This window comes from Astyanax mexicanus, chromosome 18 (assembly GCF_023375975.1).
Source record: "Astyanax mexicanus isolate ESR-SI-001 chromosome 18, AstMex3_surface, whole genome shotgun sequence".
Lineage (NCBI taxonomy): Eukaryota > Metazoa > Chordata > Actinopteri > Characiformes > Acestrorhamphidae > Astyanax > Astyanax mexicanus.
This window is the reverse complement of record NC_064425.1, coordinates 27,778,469-27,784,043: the sequence shown is the minus strand read 5'-3', so window position 1 is coordinate 27,784,043 and position 5,575 is coordinate 27,778,469. Positions and strand designations below refer to the sequence as shown.

The 5,575-nt window shown below is 37.2% G+C and overlaps 1 long non-coding RNA gene across 1 annotated transcript; it reads right to left on the bottom strand.

The window, feature by feature from the left end:
* Window positions 1-1,374: 1,374 nt before the first annotated feature.
* LOC125782601 (uncharacterized) lies at window positions 1,375-5,364 on the bottom strand. The gene is made up of 2 exons (XR_007425325.1): window positions 5,151-5,364; window positions 1,375-3,037 (listed from the first exon to the last, which is right to left on the bottom strand). It is a non-coding gene; the product is annotated as an uncharacterized LOC125782601 (long non-coding RNA).
* Window positions 5,365-5,575: the final 211 nt, after the last annotated feature.

Genomic DNA, 5,575 nt, shown 5'->3' with positions numbered 1-5,575 from the left:
CATCCCATTTACATTTTACATTTACCTTTATGTTTTTTATCAGACACCCTAATCCAGAGCGATCTACAACAGTTACTTTGTTGTTTACTTCAAATATCCATACATAGTTTTACTTACAGAATTTTAGGAGTGTCCAATCTTTTGACTGGTACTGTATTTTTTTTTTTCTACTCATTTTTCTTCCTATCTGTTTAATCTAGTGGCCTAGTGCGTATATGTTAGTACTGCGTAGGGCCATTAGGAGATCCTTTTGTGTTCAGTAGTATCACACACTTTACTTATCCCCCATAACCCCCCTCTACACACATTTATAATTTTCCGGCTAAGCCTGCTAGACTGTTAGCGTATATATGTTAGTGTGATGAAACCATTTGGAAACACGCAGAGAGCAGCATTGTTCTAATCGCTGTGCAAATACTGCCTCCGAGGACTAGAAATCACATCTCGCAAAGATCCAATTTGTGTTACACTCGCCAATTACTTTCATGCTCGGCTTGCTCCCATCTCAAACAGAAAGAGCAGATTAGCGGCTACATGTCTGCACAGCGCAGACCCTAATTAAAAAAGAGAAAAGAGGTGACAGCACTGAAACAGGGAAATTGAAACCCAATTCTTAGAGCAATATTAAATTTTAAACAAATATCTCATGTTTGTGTAGCGACAGTTATGTAATTTTAATCACAGAATCAATTAAGAAGAAGACCGCCCTTAACAATTACCATCTTCACATAGTTTACATGTCAGATATACTGGTTTATACACAGAGGAGCTGTAGAATTAACACCACCTATCCACACTCATCTTCACTGTTCAGGTTATCGGCCACACTGATCATATAGGAACACTTTGTGGTTGAAAAAATGACATTATTTCTCTGCATACTTTATTATCCTCTGTTTACCCTGTTCTTCAATGGTCAGGACCCACAGAGCGGGTATTTCCGGTGAGAACGGGGGTGTGAGGGGCACTTTGAGGGCAGTAAGGGCACTAAGACTCAAACAAGCAGGTGCTCAAGCACCCTCCGCCCCGTTATAACTCTGAATCTAATAACACATTTATTTACCTATTCAAAACATGTACCGGTCAATCTCACACAGCTTTATTTAATTTTACAAGGTTTCTAAGCCACAGATGTTTTTTTTTTTTCTCAGTCCAGTTACCATAACCCATGTGACATTTAAAAAGTATTTTTAAAAGCAAGTTCACTGATTTCTTTTGATTTTCTCTTAAGAAAGTCTTTATTTTAAAGAAATGGCTGACTGCATGTTCAAATAATTGATATTTATGACAACAAAAAATCACTATATATGCATGTAGATTGTGTTTTTCTAAATCATGCAAAGACTTGTTTGTCTTTTCAATAAGACCCAAACCTGAAATTGATCATATTTATTATCATGCAATTTAGTAAACAAATAGATAAACGATGAATCAAACAGAATTGGAAAAAAAAGTGGTATACAAGAACTAATATTCACATTTGATAAAATCAATAAATCAGGGGACAAAACTCATTCCTGTTACTGGTACTCACTCCTGTAACAGGAACTCACTCCTGTTACTGTTACTCGTTGCTGTTACTGGAACTCACTGCTGTTACTGGCACTCACTCCTGTTACTTTTTATGTTTTGAGTAACAGGAATGAGTTTTTAGCATGGAATTAGCTAAAACATGAAACATAGCTTGAGGACACTGAACACATTCTATATATTTCCCAAACGTTGTATTATTTGTATTATTTGTATTAAAAAATAAACAAATAAGATCTAAGAATTAATTAAGGTAACAGGAGTGAGTGTTGAGATTGATCTCCTCAGTCATAGTTACAATAAGACCAAATATACAAAAAAACAAATGAGGGAACTTAATTTTGGTCTTTCCATGATCTTCAGAAGAAGCAGTTGATGTCACTTCCTGTTGTAGATGTGACTTGTTGTAGAATGTTCCAGATGTTTTCAGATGGGGTAATGTGTTACGGTAACAGGAATGAGTGAAACCCAAGGACACAACTGAAATGTGTATTTTTTTTTATTAAATATTATGGATTTATTATAAAAAATATATATTTTTAAAGCATAGAGAGGATTTGGAGTCACAACAATGCAAAAAAAAAAAAAAATATATATATATATATACATATATATATATATATATGTTCAGTGTTATTGTTTAGTATAAGTATTAATGTTTGTAATTACATGTCTTACTTTTGCAATTAGGTCAATGCACAAGACACTATACTTAATAATAAAATGTATTTTAAATGTATTTTGTGTTGTGTGCACATTTTGTTGGAATGGCCCTAGAAAAGAAACAGTTTACAATTCTACAGGTCTACAGTTTGTAATTATAGAACTATAGAATTATAGGAATACCCCTATATGGACAGTAGAGCTGAAAAAATGGGTAGTAAAATGTGTAGAAACAAGGAGGTGCAATAATGAAGTGGCCAGTTTTTTTTATCATTATTTATATCTTTTACTGGTTTGTTTGGTGTTTAACCTGACCAATATGATAATTTAATTTCCAATATGAGGCTGAAACATGCTTAATAATATTGATAGATATTGGATTTGTCTGTTACCGTATTTTTCGCACTATAAGGCACACCTAAAAGTCTTTTTTAATCATTTCGTCATAGCTGAGACTGTGGAAATACTCAAATTAAAATGAATATTCCATTTTCCATTTAGATGTTTGCTATCGCATACTTGAAAAACTCAAAACATTGAAAAATCGGCAAATGGGGCACAACAAAAGACACACATACACACATAGGAGTGCCCCTCCTCAATCGAATCCCTCTCTTTCCTGCATCATCCTAATGAAGATAGATTCATCCAATCTATTCCCTGACACCAGCACAAGAACGGGTCTCGCCGTCCCTTCACTCGCCTCATCCTCTCTTCCTCGTCTGCTCTTTGGTTCTCGGGTTTGGCAAATCCCTCTCAGGAGCCGGGCCGGCCGTGATGGTGCATCTTCAACAGCAAAGAGTGAAAAGGGCAAGGACTTTGTCACCTCCCTCATTGAGGGGCCCTGCAGAGAAACAATATCATTAATCTCCTGACATTTCAATATTGTATTAACCTTTCTAGTGGAAATCCGGCGGCTCATTAGTCTAGTAAGGGGAGAAGGCAGGATGGTAATCAATAGAACAAGCTTTCAACAGGACCTTGAGTTATACAGCAGTCTGTAGATGCACTTGGCCTGCAGTTGATATGATAAGAGAGTGCCTTAACTAATTACGTGCGTGTGAGGAGGATGGAGCGCTATTCGATGCATTGACGTACAGCTGTGAAGGGAACACTTCGTCTGGGGTGACTGGAGCTGAACTGAGCAGACGTCAGAGATGAGCCAGCTGCAGTTGGGATGAAATCATTAAGGCTAGTTGAGAGATCCCAAAGCCTCAGTCTGGAATCTCTTTTACTGTTTGCTTGTTTGGTGTTTAACTTGACCAATATGAGAATTTAATTACTAATATGAGCCTTAAACATGCTTAATAATAATGATAGATATTTTTTAAGTCAGGCAGAGTGGGACCAGCTGTTCTGTAGCTTGTTTAAATTGTTTAATGGCTGTATATTGAGTTGTTTTGAGGGAAGAATTGATCTACACTGGTGTATAAGCTGCACACAGACTACTTTTTATTGTGTCAAAGTGTCATTTTGTCAACTTTGAAAAATGACAACTTTACTAATATTACATGAGTTAAATCCGTAATACTTTAGTATAAGGGTCACAATTAACAGTAACATACCATAGTAAAACACATTGTTAAATGGTTAATTAATGTCTCAGCTAACTTTTAACTGACACTAGTAAAGACATTATTAAACCTTAAAAAAGTTTAATGATTACAAAAGAAAATAAAATAGTAATGAATCGAGACAAAATGAATCATTTGTTGAGATTTTCTGTAGTAAGTACTGTTAACCCTTAGAACCCTATGGGCGGATTTTCCGTCCAAAATAGCACCTTGTGTTCCTCAGCCTAATTAATCAGGAATCCCTTCACACATAAACATAATCCACATATGGTTAGAAAGGGCGGAACTTACTCTTTCTAACAATAGCAATACCATCCCAGTGCGGTAAAGCATCTACAAGAAACCCATTGAGAAAAAAAAGTGAGTTCTCCTTCCCCAACCAATATTCCAACATAGGAAGTCAATTAAAAGTTTAATATATTTAAATTTTAATCAACCTCTCTGTAATCTGTTGTTCTATAAATCCATATTATACCATTTTCAGCTTCTCCTCTGTGGTTAAAAGGCAGCTGCTCTGTGTGTGTGAGGCTCGTATGCGTGTGGCATCATAACCTGCTGTTCCCTGATTGGCTGAATGCAGGGATGCAGGGATGCAATGCAGCTCTATTGGGCGCAGATATGTTAATCAGATGCTCAGTTTAGAGGGCTTATCAAAATGTATATAAATGTATTATAAAAAGTTTCACTATCCAAGCACTTTTTCAGTGCTTTTGTACAAGATCTTTTGAAAGCAATGCAGTCTTTATTGCTTTTTTCTGAAAATTGCCATAGTGTTGGTTGATTAAAACACACATTTAAAATATATATATACTCTCTAGTCTACCAAAACAACCAAACCAAAACATGATCGGTTCCAGGAAAATATAGCAAATCTGCTTCCTTTTACATTTTAAATGATTACATTTTTGAGCAGCCGTATGGCTTCTGGAGTAAAAGAGATCAGGGCATGAGGCTGTCTAATATAATTACTGTCTTATAAGACCTGAAAAAAGAGGAAACTGACAAAAACAGAGAAAAAACACACCAAAACAGCCTAGGGTTCAAAGGGTTACCTAATGTACCCTTATTGTTAAGTGTAACTCTTAAATCATTAGGATATTATTATGAAATAAGTAAAGTTCACTAATGCTATTTGAGAAAGAGAAGTGAAAGTGAAGTACCTGTTGCAGCAGAAATATAAATGGGGGTTGGGGAACATAAACACCCTGCCTGAAATGTATTGTGCGCTTGTCATTCACACTTATGGTGAACTCAAAGCTAGACCCTGGGTGACTGTGGCCCTGTTCCAGTAATTCTGAGTAAACTGCAGTCTTGTTACTGTAATAACAGAGGTTTTGGAATAACAACAGTGTCCCCGCTCAAACGTACAATAAGCGTGTTTACCGTGCTCACTGCCGGCGAGCTCAGGGCCGGCGCTGTGTGCCGCAGTTCCTTCGGCGCTTCCTGATTAAGGCCTTAAGAAAACACGCAGTTGTGGCAGCTAATCCATTTCGAGTCTGTTGACAGTGTTAGGTTTAGCGAATGGAAGCTCTGCGGTCCAAGTTTCTCTGTGTGTGTGGGAGAAGCGCAACAACAAAAGAGAAGTGGGGAATGTGTGTGGGTGAGAGAAGGAGTAGGAAAGAAAAATACTGTGGTGGCTCCTCCTCTGTTAAAGGCTCTGCCGGCCGCTCACCCGTATCCTAACCTCTCATCCATCATCGCGCTCCCAGCGTGCTCCGTTCAGAGCAGCTCTCTTCAGCAGGTCATTTGACTATGAAAACATGCCAATTTAGTCCTATTATGTGCTCATGGCCGACTTCAAATGCTGT